This window comes from Pinus tabuliformis, chromosome 1_1, assembly GCF_031772625.1.
Source record: "Pinus tabuliformis cultivar Carrire ecotype Pingquan chromosome 1_1, CPIR1, whole genome shotgun sequence".
Classification (NCBI taxonomy): Eukaryota; Viridiplantae; Streptophyta; class Pinopsida; order Pinales; family Pinaceae; genus Pinus; species Pinus tabuliformis.
Window position 1 is genome coordinate 981,585,254 of NC_142297.1, and position 19,891 is coordinate 981,605,144.

The following is a 19,891-nucleotide window of genomic DNA, read 5'->3' on the forward strand; positions in this document are numbered from 1 at the left end:
CATGCATAGGGTGCGATGCATCTCACCTATTACACATGGGTGGTGCGATGCATACTATAAATCCCTTCTGTAGGGTGCGATGAGTGAGAGCAAACAAATGGCAAAAGCAGTTTGGTAGGTGGAAACTCAAAGAATCTTCTAGAAACTGCTCATTTGACACTTGCCTCTCTAAATTGGCCCATGGATGAGTAAGAGATCTGAAATCTCCAAGTGGAACCAAGAACTATCAGTGAAATGACACTAATAAAAATCCCAGAAGCTGACTCACTCTCTTCTAAACATCTATATATGGATCCCTCATCCTAGAGATCCAAAGGCTGGAATTTTTTAATTTGCAAGGAAGTGCTATTGGTTTCTCTTTGAAGACATTGTTGGGTGATCTTGTTTTGTATGAGGTGAATAGGGCTTTTATGCTAGGAGGATGATGTTGGATCATATAGCCTAGTTGTAATACTATCTTCTACTACTTTTATCAATAAAGCTATATGAGTTTTCCTCCATATGCTTGTATATCTCTGAATAATGTATTTGTATATGCATCTATATGGTAATGTATATCTAATCCTACATTATTTAAGGTTACAGATTTCTATGCAATGATGGTATTTTGTTGCCTTGACTCTACAGGTGTTCTTTGAAGTGGGAGAAGTGAGAAAGGAGTGGTGAAAGCTCTATTAAAGGAGAGAGGAAGCGAGCAAGGAGACTAGTCAAAGACTAAGGTTGGTACTCTCTGCTTCTCTCTCATCTATATATCATAAAGGAAAACACAAGTGACTTTAATCTGTTTGTTTCTAAGATAGCTACCTGTCTTAGTGGGACTGGCAACTCTGAATGGACACTAGTTCTCCTGATACACATATGCTATATTTAGCTTCATGGAAGTTAAAATAATTTTCTTTTTTTTCTTTCTTTTCTCTGCCACCGATCATGTGTGATTCACTTCTAAAATACATGCTAGTCCCCAAAGAATCATTCACCGTGCCTATGTTATTTTGTCATATGATAGTAAGAATAATGAATAACCATTGTTTTTAATGCATATCTCACCCCATGGAGTTTATGGTCATTTTAAGAGTTATGTTGGGCAAGAAAACTTAACTAAAAGTTAAGTTGGGCCAAAAACCTTAACTAAGAGTTAGGTTGGGCCAACAAACTTAACTAAGTTAAGTTGGGCCAAAAACCTTAACTAAGAGTTAGGCTGGGCCAATAAACTTAACTAAGTATCAAGTGTGAAAATTATCTCGTATTTCCTTGCTTTATATACTTTCATGTGAGCTAATATTTTATTTATTAGTCATACCCTCTTACTTACTCAAGTTTGGTTAAGGACATTTCATTGGGTAGGTAGGGGGTACGATAATGAGCATTAAGATGATCAAAATATATCATACAAAATATCTCAAAATATATGAACTATGAATAGTTTAGGAGTCACAATGCCATGAACTAGATTCAAAACTAGGGCAATCTATCTAATGTCTCTCAATAGTCTAGGCAATGCAATGCCACAGACTATATTCCTAACTAGGGAAATCTATCCAAGTGGTACTAAAATGGACTAAATCTTTCAACCTCTCTAGGTACCATCAAGCTGATTTTCTAACCATCAACGTAGGGATGTAGGTGCGTGTCTGAGGTCAATTCTCCGTGATCAATTCCACCCTCACTACTTTGAGAACTAGATATGAAGGCATAATGTCAGCTAGATGTCCTCAATTGCAATTGCAACCTTAAAAAGTTTCTAAATGCAGAAAATTGCCAAACTTTCATAAATATTTATGCTTATTACTTCATCTCATAATTTAAATCTCACAAGGAAACTTGTCACATATGTATCTAACTTGGGGCAAGAGGAAATACAAAAATTCTATTATCCAAGACTAAGAAATTGGAACAATATAGTACCAATAAAATTTATTTTACTGAGCAATATAGCACCAATACCAACATAATTCACAAATCACTTTGGAGTCACCGTCCACATGTGTCTCACCATATTTGGATTCACCATCATCTTCACCATCCATGTCATTGTGGGGTTCTTGAGAATCTATATTATCTTTCTCTACTTCACACGCATAGGCTTCAACTTCTCACTCTGCAAACTTTTATGTGTCGTCTTCATCCATATGCATGTTTGCATTATGGGTTTCACTTCTATAGTCTTTGTGACTATCATACACATTTGAGTGGGATTCTCCCAGATTTTCTTTCCTCCTAGAGTCTTTCTCATTTACTCTGAGACCTACAATTGAATTTCTATTGATTCATCAATAGACCTTAACAAAAAAAATTTCTTTTTGCCACTTTCCTTCATACCAAATTCTACTTGCACGGTCTTCCATCCTTCTTTGGAAAATGTAGCTTGTATTACCTTGCACAAGGACCTCTAATCAAATGCAGTTTTTATAAGATCTAATACTAAGCCATCACATACTTCATCATATGTGTTATTAGACTAATAGTCAACCAACTCTTTACATCGAAGAAAATTCTTCATTTTGAAAGTTCGCAAAACTTAAAATTTTTACCAGTAAATTTTGGAACTGTTACAATATCTATCCTAATCCATTCATACTCAAATTGTTCTACTTCATCTACTTGTCCTTTAGATGCCACCACTATGGCGAGGACCTCTATGAGCTCTTTAAAATACTTTGCCTCTTCCTTTAGATTTATTTTCTAGGTTTTCTTTAGTATTTCTTTGTGACCCTTGACTATCATATTTATTTTGTCTTTTTTCCTGTTTACTTGTTGTTTCATCCTTATATAAATGAAGATCACATACACTTGATTATCTTTAGAACTAAACATTTTAACCTTCACTTTCGCGGAGGCTCCCAATAACTGTTAGCAACTTTGATAAGGTGTTCTACGTAGATTCTTGTGGAGGCTCATGGCTACAACTTATGGTGGAGACTCCTTCTTTGGTCAATGGTGATGGAGCTTTCCTCTTGATATGGTGTTGGTTTTTTAAGGCTACTCACCCTAATATTTTAGTAGTTGGGTCACAAACTCTCAATGAGATCTAATTTCTACTTATAGACCAATGGATGAAAACTTCAATTTGTGGGCTACTCATAATAGCAAAGGCTCTTAGTGGAAGAAGCTCATGGCCATCTTAAATCCTTTGGTTCTTTGAAACGTTGCTAAACCTTTCTCCTCTTCAATATTTTCATAATTTACTTGCCTAGGAATGTATCCTTTTTCATCAACCACTACATCAATGCTGTCAAAAATTATTACAAGTCTTTTATTGTAACAATTATATGCTTTGATGTGGGGAGAATAATCAAGGAGAATGCCTTCATCTGCTCTAGGTTCAAGTTTGCCAAGTTGTTCATCATTATTCTTAATATAGCATTTGCTTCCAAAAATTTTGAAATGCTTTACCGAGGGAGTCTCGCCATACCAGAGCTCATGAGGATTTTGAGTGTTGTTCACTCGGACATTTGTTTTGTTGAGAATAATAACCACAGCAAATGTGACTTCACCCCAGAAGGTTGCGGGAGTTCCAAACTCATCAAGCATAGCACGAGACATTTGTTGAACCATTCTGTTCATCCTTTCCACCACTCCATTTTGCTGAGGAGTCCTAGCTGTAGAGAATTCCCTCCTTATTCCATGTTCTTCACAAAAATCAAAAAATTCATTTGAGGTAAACTCCCCACCTCTATCAGACCTGAGGCACTTAATTTTGTGATTTGATTCATTTTCAGCCAAGGCTTTGAAAGCTTTGAATTTTTCAAATGCTTCATATTTATGCTTCATAAGCCCTAACCAAACCATCCTGGAGAAGTCATCAATGAATAATATAAAATATTCTTCACCTTGAGGTGACCTTGTCCTAAATGGACCACATACATCAGTATGGACTAGCTCAAGAGACTTCCTAGGTGATCCTCCCTTCTCAGGGAAGTTAGTTCTGGTTTTCTTACCAAACTGACATGATTTGCATATTGTGTTGTCCGGAATTTTGATATCTGGAAGATCATGAACTACCTGGTATTTGCATGCTTTCCTTATTCGTGAAAAGCTTATATGCCCCAACCTCCGGTGCCATAACCAATGTTCATCATCCTTGCTCAAATAGCATTGTTTTTGTCCTTCTTCAAATATGTATAAGTTATTTGGAGTTCTCCTGCCTTTGATCACTGTTTTTCCTGTATCAAGATCACGAACACTACATCCATTTGATCGAAATATTACCTCGGTTCCTTGATCGCACATTTGACTGACACTTAGAAGATTATGCTTCAAGCCACCAACATTCAAAACATTTCTAGCTTTGAACTTTTCCTTCAATTGAGCAGTGCCTCTTCCTTTTATGACTACATGGGTATCATTTCCAAAAGACACTTTCTTTCCCTTCTCTAAAACACTATATGATTCAAGTTTTTCTTTATCACCTGCCATGTGCTTCGAACAACCACTGTCAATGTACCATTTATTTTCTTTTCCTTTTGCATAAAAAGCTATCCCACATATTTTTGGTTGTGGTTACTTTATTCTCCATGTTCTAGTGCTTAAGGCTTGTTCCTTTGTTTGTTGAAACCTTCTCCTGCATTCAGAATCTTCATGACCGAAGTTATTATAAATAGAACATTCAATTTCATTTTCAAGAGCCGAAAAATTATTATAGGTCCTTTTCGTAATCCCAGTCATACGTCTTTGTTTTTGAGCTTCTCTAGTCATGATTGTCTTATAGGAAACACATTGAGATGCTTTGTGACCAAATTTATGGCAAGAGAAACATTGGCCATTGAAGAAACTTCTGTGATTATCAAATCTACCAGCCAAATGATTGTAGTTTTTATTGTCATTCATTCTTGAGGCAAATTGAGAAGATCTTCCCTGTGGCTGATTGTAGCTTTTATTCACCCTTAAGGTGGATTTCCCTTGATTTTCCTGATAGTCTTTGTTTATTTTTGATGGAATTCATACCTGTTTTACCTGGTGATCTTCATTGGTCTTTGGCTCATGCCTCCTTGCTTCATCAAGATAACTCTTTGAGGTGGATGCTTGAGATGTTTCTCCATTATAGCCCAGACCTATCTTGATTAGTGGAGAGCACTGTATATTGATGATCTCATATAGAGTTTTAGATCCCTTAACAAATTTGAGATTGATAGCCTTTGTTTTCTCAATTTCTTTTCTAAGCCCAACAATTTCACATTCTAACTTCTCAAGAAATTGTTCCTTTTCATCAAGTTGGAATTGCAGAGTATCAATGATCATATTCTTTTCTTCTAAACATATTTTAAGTCTAGAAATCTCTTCATGAAAACCATCTACATCTATGGCATCCATGTAATCATCATCTTCAAAATCCATTAAAAGTTTATAGTTATTACCTCATTCATCTTCATCACTATTTGAAATACCATCACTATCTTCATGAGTGTAGTAACTTTTCTTAGTTGCATTCTGTTTCTTGTTCCATCTAACAGGTTCCTTCCCTTTATCCTTATGGGGACATTTGGCTGCATAGTAACTGACTCTCCCACAAGAAAAGCATTTGAAGGGTAACTTACCTCTGAATCTTCCAGTACCCCGTTGAAGATTCTTGACAAAATTTGATTCTTCTTCCCCTTCTGATGCATGTCCTAACTCATAGTAGTTTCCTTTGCTTAAAGCCTTGAAAGTTGCTTCTCTCCTGTCTGATGGTCCTCCTTTCCTCATTCCATAAACAATTAGAATCCCGTGTAGCCGTGACATGGTAAGCTTTCGAAGATTCTCCTTTTCTTCTATTGCCGAAACTTTAGATTCAAATCTAGGGGACAGAGATCTTAGAACCTTTTCAACCACAACAACCTCTTTTATTTCTTCACCCAAGATTTTCATACAATTAACAATCTCATCTACATGAAGGAAATATTTAGCCACATTTTCATCATTGTGCATTCTAAGATTTTCATACTGAATCTTGAGGGTTTGGAGTTTTTCTCATTTTACCTATTCATCTCCTTCATAGCTCAGAACAATCTTGTCCCATATTTATTTTGCTTATTTATACTACATAACCTTGACGAATTCTGATTGAGATAGGCATCCTAATAGGGTATTGATTGCCTCTACATTTGTTTCATATTTCTTCTTCTCAGCCGGATCTGTAGGAGTTGCTGAAGGAAAAGTATACCCTGTATCTATGATATCCCAAACTTCTGTACCAAGAGATTGAAGATAGGCAGTAACTCTTACCTTCCAATATACAAAGTTTACCCCATCAAAAATCGGTGGCTTGATTGATGCTTCCCCCTTGTAGTTGCTCATGATAAACGATCTTCCTTCAAGTGATCAAGCTTCTTCTGAAGGACCTGGCTCTGATACCAATTGTTGGAAATAATACTTGGGGGGGGGGGGGGGTGAATCAGTATTAACTAATTCTTTTCAATATACCTTCCAGATTTATACTTTAAGTTATTCTTCATATATTGATCATTAACTTGTATGTTAGTTCCATATAATAATAAACAAGACCAAGAAAAATCGACAATCGCATCAAAGAACACCAGATATAAGGTGGAAACACAATGTGCGTGAAAACCACCTGCTGCAATATGTCTCTATCTTCTTTCAATTAGAAACTTCTTTTTACAATGATTTTGTACTGGTGCAATCCTTTATCAGTACGCAGGCTGCAACCTGCAGAGAGCTACAACCCTCTCTCATTTTCCAGCTTCTCCTGGAAGGGAGCTACAACCCCCTTAGCTCTTGTACTAGCCAAGATACTAGTACGTAGGTGCTGGCCTACTCCTTTTCTTTCAAGGACCACGTTTCATTAATTTTCAAACTGGATCCATCAAATAATCTTCAAGTACATGTGAATCAACCAATCTTCTTTTATAATCAAACAATGAATAATTTCTCATAATGCAGTAACTAGAACAACTATACCGGGAATATAAACCCAGAACTCTGCAACAATAGATAAAAGGCAGCCAACAAAATATTTTAAGAAAGGTCCGCAACTTCACCAATAGAGACCTGCGTATATCCGCAGTTCTTCTTTGTCTGGCCTGCGCAGCTCTGCACTTGGTCTGTCTGTGCCCTGCGTACCTCCGCACCTGTTCCTTCTGCTGTGTTGTGTACCTCTGCACTGTGTCTTCTACTCTGCTGTGTGCCTCCGCACAATGCTTTCTATTGCGCTGCATACCAACACACCGTGCATTCTACTGTGTTGCGTACCTCCGTACCTGCACTATGGATTACCTGCAGACCTCTGACTAGAGCCAGATTATCAGTCCTCCAATGTACCACAGACTGTCAGATCCATAGATCTGATCATGCGCCAAAGAGATCACAACTTATCAATAGATCCACCTTTACAATTTACAGATTCCACCTTGATATAGATCTTTCTTTTCAAACCGATCCCCCAAAATTTCAGATCTTAAGATATTCAAATTTCACAATTGACTAGCCAAATTCTCTCCTTTCCTTTTTATAGGCAAGCCCTTACTAAAACCCTGAAACAAAACCATAGAAAGCCAATACAAGGGACCCAAAAACCTGGGGCTCAATAAAGATTGTGAATTTTATGTTAAATCCAAAACTATGTGAAGACTTCAATAAATTATTGAAAAACTAGGTGCTTCCTATTGGAAACTACCAATAGGAAGCACCTACTACCTCATGTCATACAGAAAGCACCAACCAATTGTAGGCACAGACCCCAAAATTCATAGTGGACCTCCCTTTCATCAATTCTGATACTAGATCCACTCCTTTTAGAACAAAGTTCAAAATTAATACAAACCCGATAGCCCGATAGCTCTCGATAGAGATAATGAATACACATATGGGTTTTAAGCACCCAAACACCTCCCGATAATGTTAATACATGCATATGTGGCCTCATCACTCTCGATAATGATTTAGCATGCATATATATGAGAAAAAGCCTCTATTGCTCTGATAAGCTCCCAATGGCTCAATGGCTCCCAATAACTGCTTCTTTTTGATATAAACATATGTAAATGGCTCCTCTTGTCTCCTCTTGGCTCTTCTTGTCCAATATGCCATGTTTTCTCTATTTATCTCTTCTGTAGATGTATATAAGTGAGATGTTCTTCTATGAGTGGGTTTCCATTAGGTACAACACATGCATCATAATTCCAACAAAATAGTCATTTACTTTCTTTTTGTAATGAAAATCCTAGCTACTAAGGAAAGAGAAATGAAATTCTTTCAACATAGAGCAGAGAGCACACACTAGATGCACTTTTCCTAAATCAACTTCAACATGCAGCATTAATGCAAATGCACATACATGTATTGTTTTTCAGTTTCCTTAATGTGAGAATGAAAAAAAGAAAACGAAGTATAGATCTGAATTATCTTCTTTCAAAGTGACATTATTAACAATTTTCTTTTCAAAAAACGCCAAGACGACACTTTGCAATTTTGAATTTAAAATTTCTTTCGACACTCGAAATACTAATGATTCAAATCAAATACAATGGAAAAAGTGTAATCAACTATCTAAAAGAGGAATGCTTTGTGACACTCTTTTTCTTGACTGAAAGCGACACTTGTGACACTTTCAAATCAAAATACAACAGTTCAATTAAGCTACTATTTGCAAAGGAGGACTGTAAATGATAAAAAATACATAAAAAAAATCCACAATTCCTTCTGTTGGAGGCTGAATAATGCGAAGGAAGATGGTTTCAACAATGATATACTCATCATAGACAACAAAGCTACTGAATAGCTAAAGACAATGAAGAAAAAACGAAAATATGGAGGCATAAATAGTCTTATTCAATCATCACACCTGTAACAAAGGGAAACATGGATGCATCTCAGATGCAACACACGATAGGTGCGATGCATCCATGTTGCTAAGAAGAGACAGTATGATGGTCCAGGGATGAGACTATGCTTAGTTTTCACTCACAGTTTGTAGCTAAGTTTAGGGATTTAGGATGAGCTAATGATTGTCAGTAAACACAAAGTATAAGGGCTGATCTAATGAGGTTATTTGAGCTACCAACAGGGCACTTAGGATCTTTGCAAGCTAGATGTTTAGTTCATAAACCAACCTAGAGATTGACTGAAGCAGCATTGATCTACTTTGCAGTTGCATAGCAAAAGAAGTTCGAAGGCTAGCTGGCTTGACTTCAAGCTCCGTCTATGGTTTATAAAGCAAACAATAGTAACAAAGAAAATAAACTATTCGATCCACAGTGGAGTTTCCATTTTGTTATTGGGAAAACTAGTGTCCATTTAGAGCTGCTAGTCCCACTAAGACGGGTAGCTATCCTAGAAACAAACAGATTAAATTCACTTGTGTTTTCCTTTATGGGAGAGAGATGAGAGAGAAGCAGGGAGTACCAACCTCAGTCTTTCACTAGTTTGCTTGCTTGTTTCCTCTCTCCTTTGATAGAGATTTCGCCACGCCTTTCTCACTTGTCCCGCTTCAAAGAACACCTGTAGAGTCAAGGCAACAAAATACCATCAAAGCATAGAGATCTGTAACCATAAATAATGTAGGATCAGATATACATTAACCATATAGATGCATATACAAATACAAGATTCAGAGATATACAAGCATATGGAGGAAAACTCAAATAGCTTTATTGATAGAAGTAGTAGAAGAGAGGATTACAACTAGGCTATCTGATCCAGCATCATCCTCCCAACATTAAAGCCCTCTTCACCTCATATAAAGCAAGATCACCCAATAATGTCTTCAAAGAGAAACCAACATCACTTCCTTGCAAGTTACAAAATTTCAGCCTCTGGATCACTAGGATGAGGGATCCACATATAGATGTTTACAGGAGAGTTAGTTAGCTTCTGTGATTTTGATTAGTGTCATTTCAATGATAGTTCTTAGTTCCACTTGGAGATTTCAGATCTCTTAGTCATGCCTGGGAAAATTCAGAGAGGCAAGTGTTAAATGAGTAGTTTCTAGAAGATTCTTTGAGTTTCCACCTAGCAAACTGCTTCTGCCATTTTTCTGCTCTTGCTCATCGCACCCTACAAAAGGGCTTTCCAGTATGCCTCGCACTCCCTATGTGTAATAGGTGAGTTGCATCATACCCTATGCATGGAGTAGTCTGTATGGTCCAGTTTTGACCAGTTCTGTGTAGTTTTTCATGGAGAACTTCTGGGAGATGATGTAATCAGCTGACCTTGTTCCTTTAGGGCATGAATCAACACTTTTAGGGGTTTAGAAGCCCTTGGTTTATGGACATATGTGATTGGGGTTGTAGTTCCCAAGTGTGTCTATAACAATATGAGATGTATTTCTTCTTCATCTCGTTAATGTATTCGACCCTTTTCTATGAAGCCTCATAATAAATGTTCCCATCGTCTTAGCCAACCCATTTCTAAATAGATTATCCCAGCAGCTAGATCCCATAATATATGCATAACTTTCCCTGTTGTCTTTGAAGGCCTCACATTCGAAAATGAAATCCTTTACCACTTCCACTTTTCCAAAAGAACAAAAAATACATATTCTTTCCTTCCACACTTCTTTTGGCCTTTATCAAGGCCTTGTTTAATAACATAGTTGATGAGAATTAGTCCTTAACTAAGAAATAAGAATTTCGGCTCTCCAAAAAATATTGACCTCTATGTAGAATTTTTCTTGATGATTATGAGTGGGGTTGAACACTTCAATATATTAAGGTTTTCTTTCTCCCTAGCTCCTTCTCCCACGTGTGCTTGTGGAATTTATCCATAACAAAAAAAATTGTCTCTTTACTATTTATGGAACATGTTTTCAAGCAAATACGCCATTTACTGAACCATTTGTTATTTTATTGCATCCATTTCTTCTTTTCTTTTGCACAATATGTCCTTAATGTTGGCATTATGATGCTTTTGTTGTACTTGATGGCAAACAACTCATAGAAGATCAACTCACTTATATATATCTAGATGAATCTACGAAAGAGATATCAGATGACAATTCTCAGTATGACAAGTCCAAAGGGGGAGATTGTTGGCATTATGAGACAAGTGTTGTCCTTGATGGCAAATCACACAAATGATAAATTATAGTGCAGCAAATTTATTTGATAAATTATAGTGCAACAAAAATTCCTTCATGTAGAGAAACGTTCACGCACTTTTATGCAGAGAAAAGTTTATTCCATGTAGATAAAAGTTCATGCACTTTTATGCAAAGAAAAGTTTATTTCATGTAGAGAAAAAGTTCACGCACTTTCATGCAAGGAAAAGCGCGTATATGTTGGAGAACTTACCTTTGGTCCATGGTAGTTAAAAATTTTATTTCATGTAGAGAAAAGTTCACGCACTTTTATGTAGAGAAAAGTTTATTTCATGTAGAGAAAAAGTTCACACACTTTCATGCAAGGAAAAGCGCGTATATGTTGGAGAACTTACCTTTGGTCCATGGTCGTTAGTCCTTGGTATTTGAACCTATGGTTTTTGACCATGGTACCTCGTCAGAAGTGTTGATCTCACATGCAAGGAAAAGCGTGCATATGTTGGAGAACTTACCTTTGGTCCATGGTAATTAGTCTTTGGTATTTGAACCTATGGTTTTGGACCATGGTACCTCGTCAGAAGTGTTGATACCAAGTATTGGGTTCGTGGTATTGGTTTATTATATGTAGAGAAAAAGTTCACGCACCTTCATGCAAGGAAAAGCGCGTATATGTTGGAGAACTTACCTTTGGTCCATGGTAGTTTGTCCTTGGTATTTGAACCTATGGTTTTCGACAATGGTACCTCGTCACAAGTGTTGATCCCAAGTATTGGTTCATGGTATTAGTTAGACAATTTTTTTGATCCTATGGTTTTGAACCGTGGTATTGAGAAAGGACTAAGGCTATAAAAGAAGAAGGAGATCATTTGACAAAGCATCATTTGAATTATCTGGTTATCTGATAAAGTGCTAGATCTGGAATACTGTGATTGGGTTATGGTGCAGATCTGGATCTAAGATAAAGAGGGATCTCACCGGTTGATGGAGAACAAGATCTAAGGATAGATCGGGATCAAATGGTTTGAAATGAACTATCTCTATATATTTGATTATGCTTATTCTAGATCTGTATATTGAAAAATGATCTGAACTGGGTATAACTTAAGTTTGAAATCGCTGCAAGTCATGTTTGAATATTTATAGATCTGTACGTGGGTTGGCTTTGGTGTAAGCGCGTACATATATGCAGGTTTGGTTCATTGTAGTAGCGTATACAATTTGAGCTATGATATTTGAAGTCACAGATGGTTCTGGTTGTTGATGGGTTTTGATGACAGTTTAAAGGTGTCAGTATTCTGCATATCCTGTTTGGTTGATTGTGTTTAGCTTCAGTATTGATGGAGGAGAACCAATAATGGATCAGGATCATAATGAATCATATTTATGTGATCTGATGGACCTAATCTGGGTGATAACACATATATTATCCTTGTATATGTATTGATCTGGTGTTTGGGTGATTCAGAAGATTGATTGATTATGTGCTGCAATGATATTAATGGGACCAGTATGAAAATTGGATGAAACGTGGCCTTTCAGATTATGTGTTGTGCTTCAGGAGTATCCAGTCTGAAAATGCATGAAACGTGGTACCTAGAGGAGAGAAGATTGCAGGCCGGTGCCTACGTACTAGTATCTTAGCTAGTACAAGAGCTAAGGGGGTGGTATCTCCCTTCCAGGAGAGACTGGAGAACGAGAGAGGGTTATAGCTCTCTGCAGGTAGAAGCCTGCATACTTGTATAAGATTGCACCAGTACATAAATATTGTAAAAGAATTTTCTTATTAAGAAGAAGATTGAGATGACTTGCAGCAGGTGGTTTTCTCCCACATTGGGTTTCTACCTTATATCATGGTGTTCATGTGTGTGACTTATGTGTGATGATCTGTTCTATTTTACTGCACCTGTTTACTGTTAATATGGTTGATAAGGTTCTAATTCACTCATTAAGGATCAACTAACTAAATCATAAGAAGTTGTGGAAGTAGCATATATGAATCTGAATATGGAAATGAAAAAGTATTATTGATGTGATAATACTGATTCACCCCCCCTCTCAGTATTATTTCCAACAATTGGTATCAGAGCAGGTCCTTTGGTAGAAGCTTGATCGCTTGAAGGAGATCCGTGGAACAATGGGAAAGAAGCTTAAGAAGAAAGCTCATAAGAAGAAGAAGACATCTCAGAAGAGCTATGACGGTGGGAGAATCGATTGGGGATTAGGTATAAGAAGCTCTCCAGATTCAGATTCAGATTCAGATTCGGAATCATTTCATAATGAAGATGAACTATCAGGTATGAATTTGCTATCCTCTGATGTTCCAGCTATCTATCCATTTGGAAAAGATGGAAGTGATAATGAAACAACTTAATGTGCTCTTATGGGTGAGGAAGAAGGATATCAAATAGAAGCAGAATTTAACAGGCTGACAAACAAAATTAGAGAACAAGAAAGACTTCTGAACATAAAGAGTGGTGCCCTCAAAGAAGCTGTTAATAGACAAAAGGCTCAATGAGTTATTCAAGGAGAAATATCAAAAGTTGCAGGTTGAAGCAACATCTCTAAGAAATGAAGTCAATGAAAAGAACACAACCATCAAGAAACTCAGAGATCGATCCAGTTACTATGAAATTCTTGAAGCCACGATCCGCTCTCTAAAGGAAGATCTTGAAGAATCAAAGAAGCAGAATAAAGATCTAGTCCAAGATATTGAAAAACAGGGAAACAAAGCTATCAGCTTAAAATCTCAGCTAGAATGTGCCTTCAGAATTAGTCAAATGCAACATGATCTGAATGAAAAACAAGAAAAGGAGATTCTCAAGCTAAAGCATCAGTTGGAAGAAGAAAGGAAAGCTGAAGAAGACATGAAGAAGCAATATCTAGAAAAAGAAGAACAACTTCAGGTTGAGGTAAATATCTTGAAAAGTAAATTAGAAGAAAAGGATAAGCTCTTACGTTTTCAAGATAGTACTAAAGTCTTGGATGATATTATTAATAGTCAAAGATCTCGTGCTATCAAAACTGGCTTTCATGAATCTGTTGAAGGTGAATCTAGTTCACAAGGTGAGGCAAGGAACTCGAAAGAGAAATCTAAAATGATCAACAAGGAGATAAGAGAGATGAAAGGTCAATCTCATCATCAACCAAGGAAAGAAATTCTTCAAAGAAAATCTTTTACTCCTCCTATGAATAATTTTGAATGTTATGTATGTCATAACCTTGGACATGTTGCAGCCAGATGTAGAAGAAGGGTTCAAGATCATAAAACAAACAGATCATCTTAGTCAAGGTACTTTAATGGATATTGCTTTGCTTGCAATATGTTTGGTCACAAAGCTGCCGATTGTTACAAAAGGAATATGAAACATGTAAGATGTTATGCATGTAACAAGCTTGGACATATAGCAAAGGAATGCAGGAACAAAGCACGGACATCACACCAAAAGGAGAAAACATCATCACACTTGAAGATATGGAAGAAAAAGGAAGTTCAGTCAGAAAGTGGTGGCACAACACATTATATAGACATAACAGAGGGAGCCGGAAGTGTAAAACTTCAATCTCCTCCGCAAGCTTGACAAAGGGAAGTTGCATATATACGCGAATTTGTTACTGCACAATCACGTATATGATTGTTTGAATAAAGGCAGTAGGGACAGATTCAAGAAAAGGATTAGTTTTGCTCTAATTGAAAATGGTTGCATTTTGCTAATGATGTGTGGATATGATGGTTAGAAGTATTTTGTTTCTAACTTGATAGTGATGATGTATTGATACTTCTTGCTGATATGAATGATCAGACCTGAGAGTAAACAAGATGGCATAGGTTTAAGGGGAGCATATGCTTTTAATGCATTGTTGGCATTATGGTTAATAGTCCTTGGTGATGATGCTTAAATGAATCATGTTGCTATGATATGGTTAGGAGTTGTTCAGATGATTCTTGGGGTTACATAGTTGATATTTAGATCAGATTTGTGGTTGATCTTCTAATGGTGCTTACATGGTGATCTTCATAAGGATAAGGAGAAGTACATAGCTTGAATTCACATCTTCTTTACTTGATGATGAGTCACTCATATTCTGTTGTCGTCATATGCATAAAGATCATATATTACAATTACGATGCATGATTCCTATTGTTCTTGGCACATATATGGATGAGGATTGTTGGCTGGATACATGGATGCTTATTCAAAGTTGCATTGTTGGAGACTTGGTGATGATGAGTTCTTACCTATATGATGATAGGTTGTTTCGTACATATGTTGATTGATATTCCCAATTGATGATACTTGGTCCATGCAGATCTAGATGGCTATGTTGTTTCTCACATATGATAGAATGATTCTGTATATACAGAATTCTGTTCAAAAGGATGAGTTGATACGGACATACCTTGATGATTCATGCACTAATACAAGTTGCTGGTGACAGATGCTATGGAGCAGATCATTGAGTGTCGGTGCTAATGTTTATCATGATCTTATTTAGGTGTTTGGTCTCTGTTATAAATTTCATGTATATCATTCGATGTAAAGGTCATATCAAGACTCATGGTGTAATAGTGTGTCTCTTTCTAGTCATTTGATGAGATATTTCAGTCATATCAAGGTCATGTAACGACCTATGTTTGGTTTCCCCACTATGCTTGGGATGAAGATGTAATGTATTTGGTTGTCATATTTCTGATGTATCCTCACTTGGTTGGGTGATGGATGTATGTATTCAGTCTTTTGGTGATAGGAAGCTCTTTCATGATGTATAAGTCTTGGTTCTTCTTGAAGAACATCTTTTTCAGATCTTTCCTATAGTCAAGGGGAGCATGAACAGCACAATTCAGAAAGAGCAGAGCTTTCAGCATGTAGCATGAACATAATGGTACACCTTGGCATATACAAAGGGGGAGCTCATTCAGATATCTCAACAGGTACTCAGGGGGAGTATGAACAATGGAATGCCTTTCTAGGAAGAGAATATCTTGGTTCGCCCTTTTCCCTTTATGTCAAAGGGGGAGAGTGATTTGGTATTGTTCCCATCAAGTCCAAAGGGGGAGATTGTTGGCATTATGATGCATGTGTTGTACTTGATGGCAAACAACTCATAGAAGATCAACTCACTTATATATATCTAGATGAATCTATGGAAGAGATATCAAATGAAGATTCTCAGTATGACAAGTCTGAAGGGGGAGATTGTTGGAATTATGAGACAAGTGTTGTCCTTGATGGAAAATCACACAAATGATAAATTATAGTGCAGCAAATTTATTTGATAAATTATAGTGCAACAAAAATTCCTTCATGTAGAGAAAAGCTCACGCACTTTTATGCAGAGAAAAGTTTATTCCATGTGGAGAAAAGTTCATGCACTTTTATGCAGAGAAAAGTTTATTTCATGTAGAGAAAAAGTTCACGCACTTTCATGCAAGGAAAAGCGCGTATATGTTGGAGAACTTACCTTTGGTCCATGGTAGTTAAAAAGTTTCTTTCATGTAGAGAAAAGTTCGCGCACTTTTATGCAGAGAAAAGTTTATTTCATGTAGAGAAAAAGTTCACGCACTTTCATGCAAGGAAAAGCGTGTATATGTTGGAGAACTTACCTTTGGTCCATGGTGGTTAGTCCTTGGTATTTGAACCTATGGTTTTTGACCATGGTACCTCGTCAGAAGTGTTGATCTCAGATGCAAGGAAAAGCGTGTATATGTTGGAGAACTTACCTTTGGTCCATGGTAGTTAGTCCTTGGTATTTGAACCTATGGTTTTGGACCATGGTACCTCGTCAGAAGTGTTGATCCCAAGTATTGGGTTCGTGGTATTGGTTTATTATATGTAGAGAAAAAGTTCACGCACCTTCATGTAAGGAAAAGCACAAATATGTTGGAGAACTTACCTTTGGTCCATGGTAGTTAGTCCTTGGTATTTGAACCTATGGTTTTGGACCATGGTACCTCGTCAAAAGTGTTGATCCCAAGTATTGGTTCATGGTATTAGTTCAACAGTTTTTGATCCTATGGTTTTGGACCGTGGTATTGAGAAAGGACTAAGGCTATAAAAGAGGAAGGAGATCATTTGACAAAGCATCATCTGAATTATCTGATTATCTGATAAAGTGCTAGATCTGGAATACTCTGATTGGGTTATGGTGCAGATCTGGATCTGAGCTAAAGAGGGATCTCACCGGTTGATGGAGAACAAGATCTAAGGATAGATCGGGATCAAATGGTTTGAAATGAACTATCTCTATATATTTGATTATGCTTGTTCTAGATCTGTATATTGAAAAATGATCTGAACTGGGTATAACTTAAGTTTGAAATCGCTGCAAATCATGTTTGAATATTTATAGATCTGTATGTGGGTTGGATTTGGTGTAAGCGCGTATATATATGCAGGTTTGGTTCATTGTAATAGCGTATACAATTTGAGCTATGATATTTGAAGTCACAGATGGTTCTGGTTGTTGATGGGTTCTGATGACAGTTTAAAGGTGTCAGTATTCTACATATCCTGTTTGGTTGATTGTGTTTAGCTTCAGTATTGATGGAGGAGAACTAATATTGGATCAGGATCATAATGAATCATATTTATGTGATCTGATGGACCTAATCTGGGTGCTAACACATATATTATCCTTGTATATGTATTGATCTGGTGTTTGGGTAATTCAGAAGATTAATTGATTATGTGCTTCAATGATATTAATGGGACTAGTATGAAAATTGGATGAAACGTGGCCTTTCAGATTATGTGGTGTGCTTCAGGAGTATCTAGTTTGAAAATGCATGAAACGTGGTACCTCGAGGAGAGAAGATTGTAGGTCAGCGCCTACATACTAGTATCTTAGCTAGTACAAGAGCTAAGGGGGTGGTATCTCCCTTCCAGGAGAGACTGGAGAACGAGAGAGGGTTGTAGCTCTCTGCAGGTAGAAGCCTGCATACTGGTATAAGATTGCACCAGTACATAAATATTGTGAAAGAATTTTCTAAATCATGATTACACCTTTTAATTACACATGTTATAGTCTTACCATCATTGTGCTAGATCATGAAGAGATATCGTTATAGAAACACAATAGAAAATTTGAGAAAGAAACCCCATCATCACCATTGGTGATGCATGGCACTAGAACACACCATAGTATTTTAGGCACATAATTAAATCACAATTCTGCACTATATTGCCACTCCAACGTACCATATCAAAAAATTTCTCCACGATCATATATTTTGCACACCAGGTAACCACAACATAATTTCGAGTCATACTATGCTTAGATCAACTTGTGTCAGTAAAAAAGTCAACTGATATTTTTTCATTCACCATGAATCATGCACCCTCTGTACAAATTCTTAACCTTTCCCAACATTACACTTGTGCTAGAACAAGTGAAAAAACACTGCAGATCAATTCATGTTACGATATTTAGATCACAATCTAGGAAATTAATCACACCAACACTAGTACTTGTTTCGCTTCCATGTCAGAACACAAGCATCACGTCACCCATGTACTAGAAAAACAAATATAAGTAAACATATTTAATTAAATATGGTTTGTGCTGGCTTTGCACAAACGATCCCACCCAAAGAATGAACGAACATTCGCTCGGTCGACACCCGATAAGAAACCATCCCAGTTAAAGAAATGCCAGCTTAAACCGTTAAATGCTTCAGTATACACAGTATCAACAGTGGAAACTTCATTGGATGGGTTTGGAAACTTCATTCGATGGGTTTGATCCGGATGAACGGTGGAAACTTCATTGGATGGGTTTGGAAACTTCCGTGGAAACTTCATTGGATGGGTTTGATCCGGATCAACAGTGGAAACTTCATTGGATGGGTTTGGAAACTTCAGTGGATGGATTTGATCCGGATCAACAGTGGAAACTTCATTGGATGGGTTTGACCCATCCTGCTCAATATCTGTTTCCGGCATTGATATTTCACACAGTATTTGCTCATTGTTCATTATGGCTTTACTTTTCCTGGTACCAAAACGCTGTGTAAAATGTTTAAGACTCTGGCCTAGTATGATAAACTGGTTTAGCTTTTCCGGTGTCCAATTCGCCTCCAGTAAATTGATATACTTTAACACTTGGGAGCCGGGCATGAAAAATAGCGTGGGCCTGTTCACTGACCATGTGCAATGTTTACTCAGAGAGAGAAAAGGGCATTCAAAAGGGCAATTCAAGGCCTTTATAGATTTTCTCTCCAGTTCAGACATGATCCAAAAATGTTTGCATTCAATATTTTCAAAGTGTAATAAATCGGTGGAGAAAATAATGGAGAAAATAAGTTTGGGAATGAGAAAGTTGAGGAATTCTTCATTTTACCAAAAAAAATCCTGGAACACATGAGGGATCCAAAAATGGTCAGAAGAATAAGAAATGTGACTAGAGCAGGCCCATATCACTCAGAATTACAAGTAGTTGTCCATGGCATTGGAATGGCAAAACCTAGTAATTACATTCAGATAGATTTTCTCATTTTATTGAGATACCAATTTTATTGGGTGGATAATATAGTCAACTGGAGAAAAAAACTATAAAAGCCTTGGATTGCGCTTTGAATTCCTCTTTTCTCTCCCTAAGTAAACATGGCAGATGGTCAGTGAACAGGCCCAAGCGATGGAGGCGAATTGGACACCTGAAAAGCTGAACAAGTTTATCATACCAGGAAAAGTAAAGCCATAATGAACAATGAGCAAATACTGTGTGGATGGGTCAAACCCATCCAATGAAGTTTCCATTGTTGATCCGGATCAAACCCATCCAATGAAGTTTCCATGAATTTTCCAAACCTATCAAATGAAGTTTCCACTGTTGATCCGGATCAAACCCATCTAATGAAGTTTCCACTGAATTTTCCAAACCCATCAAATGAAGTTTCCACTGTTGATACTGTGTATAATGAAG